At 38.1% G+C, this 15620-nt stretch overlaps 1 protein-coding gene across 1 annotated transcript in view; it reads left to right on the top strand.

Moving 5' to 3' along the window:
* The window catches only part of LOC5568187 (zinc finger protein 420), a 204869-nt gene that overhangs the window by 53008 nt on the left and 136241 nt on the right, over positions 1 to 15620 (top strand). The gene's annotated exons all lie outside the window — the stretch shown is intronic.

Raw genomic sequence — 15620 nt, 5'->3', positions numbered from 1 at the left:
TGGTCATTCCGCATTTTTTCAGAACTGTTTTGTTTTTTCTTATTAGTCTCCTAGAGAACTTTCTAGATAAATTCATTTAGTAATTCCTAGAAAAGTGTATATAATAATCTGTAGAAAAATTGCCTGGAGATTTCATGCAGGTACTAAATGATGAATTCCTGGATAAATTGCCGTAGGAATCATAGAAGAAATCATTCAAAAAACTCCTTTTGTAATCTCTGGAAGGAGGGAATCTGAAGTTGATGTTTTCTGGATAAGATTTAAACGAAAAAATGGTTAACGAATTGGAAAATTGTGCAATGAAGTGTACATATCTTAGACACGATTTAAAAACTAAAATCTTGTTATAATGCAATGACGAAATAATTAACTAAAGTTTTCAATTTACGAAGGTTAAATGCTTGAACTTTTATTACTATCCACATTCGAAATAAAGGATAATCTCCCTCCGTTCACCCTAATGTCAAGGCAACGCACGTAATGAGAAAACGAAGCGCTGCATACCGTTACCCATCCAGTCATCCCTCCCCCCACTAAGCCAGAGCCAGGAAGTGACGATTTCTACGCACTGACCGATGACGACGACGGCTGACTATCCAACTAACCATCCAAGCAACCAACACAATCAATCAGATCGGTAAACAACGGATCGGAATGATGCAAAACTCGCCACATAGTAGGCACTGCACTCTCACTCGCCTACTGCATCCATCGCAGGACATCAGAGGCGATGCACTTCGGAGTGCACTTTGTGCCTTGATTGTATGGGTGCAACACATGCACCGTTGCACGCATAAACTCACACATGCTCCCTCTCTCTCGCTCGCTCGCTCGCGGTGCAGCTGTGTATTGGCGATTGTATGTGCAAAGAAGAATCAAGAAAAGAGGGCACAACACACGTGGCAGGCGAAGAAAAGAAGAAAGGCTTTCCAACCCTCGGCCTACTGCCATCGTTACCACCCACTGCGCACTTCGAGAGGACGAAGCCGGTCCCGGTCCATGCGTTGCCTTGTGGAATGGGTGAGTTTTGCATCCCCCATCTTCTATGTATGTACGTAGTGCTTTGCTCTTCGTCGGCCATGGCAACATGTACTTGCAATCATCGCAGGATGCTGCACGGCGCACAGTGGTCCAAAGTTGGGCAAAAGACAGATAATTGAAGTGTGCAAATTCTATCACTGAAAATTTTCCTTGCTTTTTTGGTGTTTCTCCTCAAAGTCTAAGATCGATGATGTATATTTTGATTTTTAAAACATGTGAGCTATGAAGATGCCAGCTGAAATTAACCCTTCCCTGTCATTAAACTTCACAATACTGCCGACATCAAAGTTTCAAAATTTTCTTTGTATCTTCGCCATCTTTCGATTGATTTTGATGAGATTCCCAGGAAAAATCACAAATGAGTTATATTTTTCATTCATGCATTAATTTTTTTTGAATTCGTTATACGATACGGATTGAAGAAAATGCAAGAAACTTAAACAAACAAAAAACAGATTTGAGTATTGCAATTTTTTATTCCGTCAAATTGCTTATCTTTTGACCGATTACACAGCGTAACAAAAATGACACTTTCGCGTGTCTCAAGGATCAAACCATGTGTTTCTAGTAGATTTTGGGTCGCTAAATCTGATGCCGTTCTCAGAAATATTCCAGCACGTCACAATTTTTAGCTACAGGTCGCCAAAGTTGTATAAAACACTGGTTTAATTGATGTTTACATGAAATTTAAAGTATGATATATCAAACATTTTTGTGATATAATCTACCAAACATGCTAAATAGGACTTGAACTATCAATTTAGATACAAATCAGTTGAAATTTTACGATAAAATTTAGGTTAAATCGATTTTTTTCAACATTTTTGCAGTCTTCATATAAAATCCTTCGTTTCTCTTATATGGCACAATACTTTTCTGAACCACCAAAAAATAACATTTTACTATCGAAAGTATTATGAACTTCGTTGATAATTATTGTTCTATACATAAAATTTGAATTCTGTGACAAATTGAGCAAACAAATTGCCGTACAAGTTGGCTGAAACAGTCAAATTTAGCATTTTCAACAGTCAATATCTCAAAAACTAGACGTGCCATGATATTTCCCTTAATTTAGTAAATAGCGGTATTTTGGTTCTTGAGACAAAACCGTGTTCCGCAGTGTTATTGATGGTATTTTTGTTGATGATGTTGATTTGGCAACACAACCCTGTACAAATATTCTTTATCGATGCTGCAACAGTTTGGCAAAATATAAGTAATGTGTGGAAAGCCGATTGAACAATTATTTATGACTAGATCATCCATGTGATGCAAAAAAAGAGTGGTATTTTGTTTCAATATTTTTTTTATCAAATTGCCCACAAAAATCATGTTTTTTCAATGACTTAGGAATTTTAAACGATTTGAGCTTCGTAATTTTCGTCATCATTCGTAAGAAGTGCGGCCACTGTACACCGGAGATGATGGCTATGCGATACGACGACGAGGGAGAAATATGTAAAGTTTTAAGATTTTCCTTTTGCGCATTCGTCTCCCTCATGGGGGGTGGTTCCGATGCTCATGGCCTGCTGCCACCATCTTAAAATTGTTCGATGTGCTTAAAAGATTTGAAATTTTTCACACTTGGTTTTCGGTTCGGTAAAATTGTAACAGATTGTTTCAGCAAACGGATAATGCAGTTTTCCAAGGGCAACGACCTGTTGCAATGTGTTTATATGATATTAGGGGGTTATGTATGAACACAATCCATCATATGTGGAAAAATTAATGTTCTTGTCTAAAACAAAGGCATGTAGAGAAAAAAGCTTATATATGCGAAAAAGTCCCCGCAAAATGCATCCCATCTTGCCAGACAGGTGGAAACATCCGCGGGTAAGACACGGAGAGAGCTAGCGCGCCCGTGACCCACGATTACCCTTACCCCCGAAAAGTGCCAAGCAACCGTCTATCCAAGCAGGCGGCGGTTCGGATTCGCGCGAGTTGCATACACTTGGAGGAAAAAATCGTCCTGCGCTCTCAAGCGAGACGAGCACACGAACGCAAAAATACGAAACGAGAAACGAAAAAAAAAACTCGAATCGGATGCTGCGTGTATCGTTTCCTAGTGCTAGTTTTTCCCTAGGCCTATGCTGCTGCGCTGCCACTCTAGGCTAGGCAATGCTAGGAAAAACTGGGCGGAAAAATTAGAAAATCTCGCACTACACGCTATCTCTATCGCACTCTCCCGGAAACGGGGCCTCGAACCCGTCCAAGTTGGCGGTGCTGCTGCAGAGCCGAAGAGTCATCGCCTCGCCACCGTGGCGTGCTGCTGCAGCCAGAGTTGCCAGTTCAGTATGGAAAATGTCTGGTAAATACAAAACAAGAAGTCTTGCAAAATCTGACAGGTACCCTTGACTCAAATTTTGAAGATTCAAATTTCGACGGTAGTTATAGATAAATAGAATAAAATTGGATAAAAGTTCGAATGAAAAAAGTTTAAGTTTAGGATTTCTAGCTTAATTTAAAACAAATGTTACAAATGTCATAGCTGTTCAAACGCTTTTTAAGTAATAACCTCTCACTCTAAATCGAACTTTCATAGCATGGAACAAAATAAAAATAAAATATTATTCAATTTCTATATAAGGGCCTTGCTAGGTCTATCATAAGAATGCTTTGAGGTGTACTAGTTTTTGCATACATGTTTGGAAACCATTTTTGGCCAGCCATGTATTGTCTCGTGAAAAAAAATTGCAAGTTGTCTGAAATCTGGCTAAAGGACATTTGGTCGAATGACGTTTGGTCGAAAGTACATTTGGCCGAACGGACATTTGGTCGAATGCCTTTGGAAGGTCTAGTCAAATGACATTTTTCGACTGGACATTTGGTGGAAAAAATAGTTTGTAATGGTTTATTGGGAATGTATTTTGTTCAACAGATGTAGAACCAAAGTGGATTTTTTTCACAATAAATTGAAATTGGATCTTAAGAAGTCAATAATACGTCTACGCTTTAATACGTTGTTAGAATATATGCTAATGTCTATATATGATTAACTATTCTTGTTAATTATTTTATTCTTCAGCCGTTTTTGGATTTGAAGACGTTTTATTTTACCAATTTTTGTAGAACCCTAAAGGGAATTGTGTCAAATGCTATAGAAATAGTTTTCCTTCCTTCCTACTATATATATATATATATATTTTTTAACAAGAGTTCTTCAACGTTGGCTACATGAAAATATGTTGAAGTTATTATTCTTCCACAATATCATCATTCTTGGAAAAAATGCCACGCAAATACGTTGCTTAGTTATTGAAGTTTCAAGCTCTATAGAATTTATTATTCTTTTAAAAATGTCATCGTTCTTTATACATAACTGCTGATCTTTATCCAATTACAGTTTTCAGTGTTTTCATTGCTAGAAATAATTTTGGTTTTGGTTCTTAAAGCCCGGTCTTTGGACTAGAGCATTTTAAATGTGGGAATCAGATATGAAACGGTTGAGCATTATTAAACTATTTGGTCACCTCGAATTGTCATTGTCTTACTCATGGCGAATAAGTTTTTGTGACTTCCAGTTATATTACATTCCTTGAGGCTTGTATGACGGTGTCGATGGCATTGTTTGATAATAAGTTGATAAATAATTCAATCAAAATCATAGAACAAGATAGTCCAGTTTATTCTGTGTACCGGGTTAAGAGAATTGAATCGACTGAGGTGACAGAAGTAGACTTCTTCCTTATAAGATCTTCTCGTCGCGATGCATCCGAATGGCAGAATAAGCCTTAATGAGAAAAAACGCGAGGAGTCAATCGGTGTTGTGGGAGAGTCTGATCAATTGAATGCACGAAATATCGCTCGTCGCATAATGAAGGCTTGAAGTTCATTCAATAAGTTTCAGAAGTACCTGACTTCTTGCACTCTATCATGTTGTTCTAGCAGTACCATATACGCTCTCTCCATGTCAATCACTGTAGTAACGACAAAATGTGAATCTGTTCAATAATTTGAAAAATCCACATTCGACTAAATTCTGTACTAACTTTCCTTTCAACCAAATGTCGTGGACTTTTTAAATCAATTAAATTCTTTTCTACCAAATGTCCAATCGACAAAATGTCCATTCCACCAAATGTACTTTCGACGAAACGTCATTCAACCAAACATCATTCGACCTAATGTCATAGATTCCTAAAATCTAAATAACGTAATTTATGACTTCCGCACCATTTGACTATTACGAAGTATTTTTTTTTAACAAAACACACAATTAGGATTACTGTTCGTCCTGATATAGCAGGACATGTTCTGAATTTGAGACGCTTTTGAGGTGTCCTAATATATTTTTCATAATTCAAGTTTTGTTCTGCTATTTCTGCTTGCAGAGCCATGAAATGTTGAAGACAATTGAGGGAGTTAGAAAGCAAAGGAGTATAAGTAACAAAATCCTAGTTTTGAGAAAAAAGACTTGAAGTTTTTGCAGAAATTTTTCATTTCATACGAATTGTATCGGAACCAAAAAAAAAACAAGCTAATCTTCTATGAATTGTGTTTTTTTTTTGGTTCCCATTAAATTCGCTCTGAACCGTCCATCTGATATGCATCATTCTTAATTTTATTTGAGTTCCCCCGTCATCGGCATCATTGACCATATCAGTTTAGTCGAGAATGAGCAAATATTTCCTTCTTTTGATTGCTTTCTTGTTTGCCACCATTCCCTTGAAGACTATTCTGGTACATTTTTGAATCGCATCATTATTTGGGAAAACGGGTAATTCGGAGAACTGGCGTTCGGGGAAATGACATTCGGGGAAAAGTAGCACCATACTTTTTCGACGAAATTTCTCATAAAGAACTACCCAGTGAACCACGTATCGTATAAGAATGTGCATCCAAAATCACATATTCGTGCGTTCAAAATCAGAATCGTAAAAGATGCCAAATTAAGCGTTATCAATGTCAACACAAGTTGTATATAAATCCCCAATACGATTCATTAACGACAATCTGTGTTGACAGCAAAACATGTCGTAAATAGTGCAACGTAGAATCGCGTTAAGATGTATAAACTGACAGATCATATATCAATCCAGAAAGCATCATATCAAATCGCAATAACTTAGAAAAAATGGCCACCCAAACTTGGTACACTCCAACCTCTTTTTACGACCGTTTTTTTACCGACGGTTCTTTTTCCGACCACATTTTTACGACCGAAACTCAGATTAACGACCGGTTTTATAAATTATTATTATCTTAAAAACCAAGGGCTAACATATGGTGGTCATTGAATTGCGGAATTCTGCCACTAGGCGGCGCTAGTGAGCATGAAACTTTTGTTTTGCGGATATCTCAGGATCCTGGCCACTTAGAAAGGCGACTGCCGAAGGCTCCATCTTTTTAAATGGCCAGGATCCTGAGATATCCGCAACACAAAAGTTTCATGCTCACTAGCGCCGCCTGGTGGCAAAATTTTGAACCTCATAGCGTTTATAATGATAGTCCTTGAGCTACTGAACAACTTTGCCGAAGACGCCATCTCTCTAAGTGGTCAGGATCCGAGCTATCCGGAAAATAAAAATTATATGCTCACTACCCGACCAGAACCGCATAACAAGATTTTAACACATTCCTATCAGCAGCAGTTAAAAATAACAGAAGTTGATATAATTTTGTTATCAAGATGGCTTTGTTCTCAATTTGTTATATGCTTAGTAACCCATTTATAACAACATTTGTTATATTTTTGACATCGCTTTTATAAGTTTGTTGCAAATAACATCCGATGTCATAAACAGTAACATAGCTTGCAATAATTTTGTTATTTTGTAACATCCTTGCAACACATTCTGTAATAACTTTGATATAATTATAACAGGGTTTGTTATATTTTAGTTCAATTTGGTGCAAATTTTGATAGAATTTTTGTTATTTTAACTTCTAACGGTACATGTTTTATAACAACTGGTGATATAAAAAAATCATATCAGAGGAACACATTATGTTATAATCTTGTTTCTTCCATCTGGTCGGGTAGCGCCGCCTGGTGGCAAAATTTTGAACCTCATAGCGTTTAAAATGGTAGTCCTTGAGCTACTGAACAACTTTGCCGAAGGCGCCATCTTTCTTAATGGCCAAGATCCTGACATATCCGCAAAACGAAAAATTCATGCTGACTAGCGCCGCCTGGTGGCAAAATTTTGAACCTCATAGCGTTTATAATGATAGTCTTGAGCTACTGAACAACTTTGCCGAAGACGCCATCTCTCTAAGTGGTCAGGATCCTGAGCTATTCGGAATACAAAAATTATATGCTCACTTGCGCCGCTTGGTGGCAAAATTTTGAACCTCATAGCGTTTAAAATGGTAGTCCTTGAGCTACTGAACAACTTTGCCGAAGGCGCCATCTTTCTTAATGGCCAGGATCCTGAGATATCCGCAAAACGAAAAATTATATGCTCACTTGCGCCGCCTGGTGGCAAAATTTTGAACCTCATAGCGTTTAAAATGGTAGTCCTTGAGCTACTGAACAACTTTGCCGAAGGCGCCATCTTTCTTAATGGCCAAGATCCTGACATATCCGCAAAACGAAAAATTCATGCTGACTAGCGCCGCCTGGTGGCAAAATTTTGAACCTCATAGCGTTTATAATGATAGTCTTGAGCTACTGAACAACTTTGCCGAAGACGCCATCTCTCTAAGTGGTCAGGATCCGAGCTATCCGGAAAATAAAAATTATATGCTCACTAGCGCCGCCTGGTGGCAAAATTTTGAACCTCATAGCGTTTAAAATGGTAGTCCTTGAGCTACTGAACAACTTTGCCGAAGGCGCCATCTTTCTTAATGGCCAGGATCCTGAGATATCCGCAAAACGAAAAATTCATGCTGACTAGCGCCGCCTGGTGGCAAAATTTTGAACCTCATAGCGTTTATAATGATAGTCCTTGAGCTACTGAACAACTTTGCGGAAGACACCATCTTTCTAAGTGGTCAGGATCCTGAGCTATTCGGAATACAAAAATTATATGCTCACTTGCGCCGCTTGGTGGCAAAATTTTGAACCTCATAGCGTTTAAAATGGTAGTCCTTGAGCTACTGAACAACTTTGCCGAAGGCGCCATCTTTCTTAATGGCCAGGATCCTGAGATATCCGCAAAACAATAGTTGCATGCACACTTGTACTGCCTGGTGGCGCAATTTCACTTAAGCAGTGTTGCCAGCTACGAAAAAAAATTTGAACCCTTCATGAAAAACTGGATTACAGTTGAAGAGTATTGCTATGTTGCTAAGCATTATATTTTTCTGTTCCGCTCAAGTTTGATGGTTATGATCTTTACTTTATTCTTCTTAAACAGTGTTGCCAGCCACATGAACATTTGTGATTCGGGTGATTGTATGGCACGCAACACTTCCTTCGACTGGTGAACATTCGGTATCATTATCTTTAATTTTTTTGGGTATTTGCAAATCACACCCCCATAAAATTGGCTCTTTTGATAACAATCGAGCAGTGTTGCCATCGTTTTAGCAAAATATGAAAACTTGAACGGCCATTTTGGAAAGTTCTCAACCCATGCTTCAACTTTGCCGAATATGTCAAATCAGTATTTCCGCATCTAGACATGGCAATTTTTCAAAAACATAATTATAACCCTGATTTTTTTTACGACCGATTTTTTTTACGACCCCCCGATAACGGTCGGAAAAAGAGGTTGGGGTGTATAATGATGAACGAATAGAAGCGTAGGGACACGGTTTATTTCTGTCCGTCTCGGGTTCTAGCAAATGCTATGAACTGTGATAGATACATCAAAGGTGATAGATTAAGAGTGGTAGATAGAAGCAAGTGATATACAACTACAAAGTACGATGAAAGGGGGGGGGGTCTGGGATTGAACCCATGATCTTCTGCTTATGAAGCAGAAGCGATAGCCAGTAGACCACCAACCAAAAAAAAAAAAAACAATTCTTATCTAGCCAGCACAGACCCTACTTTTGTGTTTTGTTGACACTAAACTATAGATAACATTTCTTTCAAAATCCTTCAATGTGATGAGTTCAAGTACATTGTATCTAAGATGTTACACAAGAATTTTTGTATAAAATTTGATTTGGCTTTGTTAGAAAACATGTGACAAAATGCTAGATCACTAGTTCTTCTTTCTACATAAGATTACTTAGCAAAATCATAGCTTTATTTATACCTATAAACAGGCAACAAAAAAATGGATTTACACATGTTCTAACGTTATTACAAGGACTTGGTTTTGATCTTTCTATTAATCGAGCACAGCTTAAATTGGGCTTCAATTTCCATTCATCAGTGGCATGGGAAGGGGGTAGAACTTATACTACCTACAATAACACCTGGGTCAATGGATTGCACTACCCATGATTCAACATAAGAGAAATACAAAATCTGCAGAAAGCTTGAAACATAAATTCAAGCGTGTGCTAGAATAAGGGCGTAAGTCGCATGATCGATTTCATTTCATCGGAATCTATGACAAAAGGTCGAACAACGAAAAAGAAGGGACAAATGGTCGAAAATCTTGTTTCAAAGAAGGAAAAATTTCCACCAAGCAAATTATTTTCGACCTTTTGTTCTTTCGACCTTTTGTCTTTCGACCTTTTGTCCTTTCGACGGTTTGTCTTTCGACCTTTTGTCCATAAGCCTAACTCAGGGAATGCGGGGATGACGCACCAACGACGACCCGCTAAAACCAGCCTATGCACTTTGCTTGAGCAATTCTTTTTTGTGAATAAAGGTGACAAGATGCAAGTTTGTTAGCATTTTTTTTGCTTCAGATCACTTAGCAGCGATGCAATCTTGCGATCAGAGGTGAAAAAATGCTGACAAGCTTGCATCTTGTCATCTTTATTTACAGAAGAGAGTATCGATGAAGAGAAATCGATCATATGACTTACGTCCTTATTCTAGTACACGCTTGAATTAAACTATTTATCATCTCAAGCGTGTGCTAGAATGGCGTAAGTAACATAGTTGATTTCTCTTCATCGATCCACTCTTCTGCAAATAAAGGTGACAAGATGCAAGATTCTTAGCACTTCAGGACGTTAACCAGCGAAGTAATATTGCATCCTGATGTGGAAACATGTCAACAAATATTCATCTTGTCATCTTTATTCATGGTAAAGAGGATCGATGAAGAGAATTTGTGGGCTTCGTGGCCGTGCGGTAAATGTTTAATACCAAGCATTTAGCCGCATCGAGTCAAGGAGTGTGGGTTTGATTCCCGTTTCAGTGCAGAAAACTTTTCGTCAGGAACGTTTTTCGACTGTGCCACTGTGCGTTACATGCTAGTCCGTTGTCTAGTGTGGTACTTCCTTCAAAGGACATAACCGTCCACTGGAAGCATTAACGTGTCCGTGTCTTTAAAAAAAAATCATGTTACATTCGCACAAATTTTAGCACACGCTTGATCTGTTAAATAAATGGAGCAATCTTCTATTGCATTTATGAATGAATCAGTGGATGGTTTCTTAAAAATATCTATGGACAAACCTGTAACTGTTATGGGACAAATTGCCTTGAGCGTTCCTGGAAGTAGTTCTTGAGAAGTTTCTGGAACTTCCATAGTAATTTGGATGAAGTAACGGTTTAATCTAAGACCAGTTCCATCGTATTATACACAGCACGAGTGTGATGGTGCTAGCGATTTCTGAAAGTGCGATCACTCTTGATATAATCTATCAAAGTATTGCTGAAATTCTTGATGATTTGCAAGGTAACTTCTATAGAACTCCCGCAGTTAGTTCCTGAAAAATGATTTGATCAAACTCCCACTGATATATATGACATGCTTCATAAAAATATTTATAGTTTTTATAGTATGACGATTTTCTGTTTTTTTTTTTTTGTTTCCAGTTTGGTCTCTTTTCGGCCTCTTTCTGTTCTTCTATTTTTAAGACACTTAGTCACTACCAGCCCTGTAAATACAGAAAGCTTTCTTAGTTTTGTCGTAACGACTGGCATGGAAATGAAAGGGTTAGAAACAAATGGTAGATGTGAGGGTGTAGCAACAAAAGGTGTAAGTGAAAAAAAACTAGTTTTGGAAAAACTACTTTGAAGCTTTTCAGCATTTTTTCATTGTATACAATTTGTATGAGAATCAAGGGAAGCAAGCCAGTCTTTTAAGAATTATGTTATTTCTTCTGTGGAGCGGAAAAGTCACCTGAAAATATAGTTAGAACGCTTGGAAACAGTAAAATTTCCTCAATTCATAATCGATTAAAATGTCACTTACACCCCTTTGGTAGGCATATCCAGTTATGGACATAATAGTTCCCTATTTCGCCATACATGATAATTTGATTTTCTTATAATTTTCAATCATTATGTGCATTTAAGTAGTTTGATATCAAATATATCTTGATGTTAAAACATTCAAAAATATTCGAAACTAGTGGTCTCGACAAACTTTGTTTTGCCATCAAGTAGGCTGTTGAAAAACGCTATAGATCATTCCATACAAAATGACAGTTCCGTGCACTCTCGTTTTTCAAGTTTCCCGGTTAATATCCTGGGATTTTCATACACAGAAACACGTCGGAACCCTTGAAGAACAAAACGGAGAAAGAATCATTTAAATCCGTTGACTCGTTCGTAAGTTATTTCGTAACATACAAACACCATTCCATTTTTATTTATATAGAAGATAGATGTGAAAGCTTTCGATAATATTAGCCAAATAAGGAACCACTATAGCCATAACTGGTACACTTTCCCCATTTAAGTTTATAATTTTCATTAAAATAAGTCTTAAGATAAGATACAATACATTTTTTTCAGTTTTTTTTATACGTACTTTATGGCCTACTACAAATTTCGTACAACTAAGTTTCTCAGATATAACGCGATTTGTGCAAAACTGATAAGAAAAGCTTGTATAAATGTATCACCATCAGTCTGTTTATTGATAGCAACAAAAATCGTTAAAAATTCAAAATCTGCTCTTGTTAAGTGCAAAAATAAAATGTGTGAAAATCAGATTTTTATCTGCACTACTTTTGAAGTGGCACTATGGTAAAGTCGTGCACATACTTTCTGGGACGCTCTAGAGTCCTAAGCAATGTAGTGGATTTTTTGATAACCTGATATATGATATATTGATATATCATTCCGATATTTATATAATTGTATCAGCCTTATGTTTTGTACATATGTACAACCACTTTTGTAGACACCTACCTATCTTGTACCTTGATGGCTACAGCATAGCGTCACGCTATTGCCGGGCGTATTTTAGAGCTCCAACTTCGTCGGTCATAGGTGATACTTCTCCAGTTACCCCGAACGTTTAGGGTCGCCAGGTCCTCTTCCACTGCATTCAGCCAGCGAATTTGTGATCTTCCACGTAGTCGCCTACCTCTAACTGGTTCCCTGCTTAACAACATTTTCGCAATCCTTTCTTGCGACATTCGCACTAGGCGACCAGCCCACTGGAATCTGCCGTATTTTATTCGCATTGTTATACACTTGGTATAACTCGTGATGCGTCTACGCCACACCCCGTTTTGTAGTTTCCCACCGAGTATTTTCCGCAGCACTTTACGCTCGAAAATACTGAAAATCAATGTTTAATACAGGTCGAATTTTGTTTCCGGTTGTAAATCGCTGGAGCTAAGCTGGTTGCATAGTCCGTAAAAGGCCCTATTCGCAGCTGCAACACGTCTTTTAATTTCGCGGGAAACGTTGTTGCACATGTCACAAGTGTTTCAAAGTAAACAATTTCTTTAGCAACTTCAAACACATCCCTTTCAAATACTACCTCAGCACCTACACTACCTGCGATCGATTCCATTAAGGTCGATATCGTCCGCAAAGCCAAGGAGCGACCGTTTCTCTGCACGCCAGATCTCCTAATAGTACCCTCGAGTGCAATGTTGAAAAGTAAATTCGAAAAGGCGTCTGCTTCAATCCGTCTAACGTCACAAACGAAAGTCTGGCTGGATTAGAAATATTCACTTACTATATTACTGACTGCGCTAAATTAATCTGGCTTGATGGCAACCCTGGCTGCAGGCTGCAGGGCTCCGATCCGAGTTTGCGATTGCGAAAAATTGCAGTCAGCGGAGTTGGCGGCGACTGGTGGTGATGGAAAAACTATTTCTTTTCTCTCTTTTTCTATGCGCGGAATCCACACATGACACACGCACTCCCGGGCACTCTTGCCGTTGGTAGTGGGTGGTGGAAATGCTGGGCAGGTGTGGGCAGGAGGACCCCCAAGAGGGGAGAGGAAGCGGAATGGGTGTGTTTTGGTGCGTGCGAGGATATCGGCGAGTTGCGATCGATTCTCAGCGGATAATATGTATGTGATGTGGGAGCTGCGGTTTGGGGATTGGTGAAGATCCTGACGGGGAAGGCGTTATGCACTGAAACCGCTAGAAAGAGAGCGAAAAATGCAGGAAGCTGCGATTCGTGATTGATGTCGAAAAGCGGAAGAACACTGCGGAATGGAAAAGGAGTGGGGTGAGGATCTTGAACTAATCTGGTAATGGAATGAAATGCTGAAGGCCTGTATAGAGAGGAAATTGTGTAGAATATTGCTTTTTTATAATTGGAGGTGGTGTTTAATTACTAAAAAAATAATGTAGAGGATATTTTTAAGTAGCAGTGCCAAATTTGATTGTTTTATGGATTTTTAAAGCGGTCGTTGTTTATTACCATCTAGTTAAATCTAGTAATAAATTTATGATGATTATAAATCTTCGAGCTTTTTTGTGGATTATCTATAAATTAAAAATAGTCAAAAAGTCGAGTCTAGTAAAAGACACTGAAATGTCGAGTCGAGTATAAGGCACTGAAACGGCCTTACATTTATGATAAAAATACACATATCTGTCAAAGAACACAAACTTAAGTGGAATTAAATGCTGTACTACTAAATCCGGTTTTTACTTACAAATAAATCTATTTTGTCAAATGAAACAAGCCATCGACACTTTTAACGCCATTTGTCAACTCAATTTCATTTATTTCATTTGCACTGAATTGAGGACATATTTTTTGACCGTCATTATGTTTAATCATGACTTCAAATTTTGAGAGAATGATTTTCATCATAATTGACACCGTTTTAGCATAGGGGAGCAAAAACTTCAAATTTACGTCAGCCTAATGCACATGCTAAAATGGTAAATTGGCAAATAAAGCTCTCAGTAGGTAAATAATTATGTAATAGTTCAAACACCAAACTGAAGAGCTGACTATTTCTCAGTAGAAATGTAACGTAAAAATGAGCATTGGAAGAAGAACCTCATAAACAACTTATATGATTTCACACCATTCGTTTTCAACAGTGTATTCTGTGCTTTTTGGTTTTTGGCGTCTCTCTATTGGTCTCTCTAGTCTTCTCGTTCGTTCTTTGTAGCCCTTGAGCTTCTTATTGATTTAGTTTTCAAAATTTTGGTCTTTTTTTTCGAAGAACTATTCATAGTGTTCTTCCAAACAAGAGACGGAAAACAGCTTTGACAATTAGAAACGTCAGAATCATAAAGAGTCTATTTATATGTGCACTGCTAATTTGAGTGTATGAACTACAACCACAAATGAATTGTAAGCTGCATATCGGTGGATGGTAATGCAACATAATCTCAAATTGATCTCGACTTATGTGTGAAGAAAAAGTTCGTTCAACCTATGGTGATCATTGACCAGACCTGGATTCTTACACATATGTCTTTAAGTCTTGATAAACGACAGATTCCCTGCCGTTAAAACTAGTGAAAATTCCACAGAAAATAAGCTTGAGACAAATAGGATCACTCCCGCAGCTTGAATTCCTCAACCGACGAATGGCTGTAAACAAAAAGTGCAGATAATATAATTACTTGGTTTTCCCAATTTTCCTTCCATTCATCCAGGGCTCATTTTACGGTCCATTCCATCACTCACAAAGGCCCCGAGAATGGAAAAACTCTTCCCTTGGACGTTCTTGAGCGAAAAATTCAATTAATTTCGGAAAAATGGGAAGATTCATAAAAAAGCGTACACAAAATTGAATAAAAATTATGTGAAAGTGACCCACCTTCGCCAGCGCCGGTAGAAGACCATCCACTCTGCGACAGCTCATCCACAGACCGTCGTCTCACCACCGCGCGCAAATCCTTTAATTTCAATAAAAACTTTTATACGAGTTTATACATTTTTATAAATCCTATCTGCTTGCCGTCGTCATTTGTTGACCGTCCTCTTGGGTGAGTCGTCGACCGAAGCAGGCCCTGATTGCGTTAAAACGCGTGTTTCCACTCCATGGCTTGCTGTGAACCCCTAGATTTTCGTTCTTTTTTTTGGGACGAAGGATAGCTAGGAGTAAAAAAATCCATCACCGTCGTGTTGTTCCTTGACTGCCTTCACCGCTTTCGAATGGGATGCCAAGGCTAAGTGAAAAAAAATACCAGCTCTAAGAGGTTTTGGCTGGTGGAAGTGATCCTTTTTCCTTGTGCATACACACTGGAATATATTTTTTAAATTTATTTTCTGCTCTGGTACGCCCCGGAATCAACCCAATCGTACCGCATGCGATTTGTCTACACAGCAAAACATATTTTGTAATATCATACAAATACATTTCTTAAACGTATAAAACTTGCCAGCGACTGTAGAA

The sequence above is a fragment of the Aedes aegypti genome, chromosome 2, assembly GCF_002204515.2.
Source record: "Aedes aegypti strain LVP_AGWG chromosome 2, AaegL5.0 Primary Assembly, whole genome shotgun sequence".
Lineage (NCBI taxonomy): Eukaryota > Metazoa > Arthropoda > Insecta > Diptera > Culicidae > Aedes > Aedes aegypti.
This window is presented reverse-complemented; position numbering and strand designations above follow the sequence as displayed.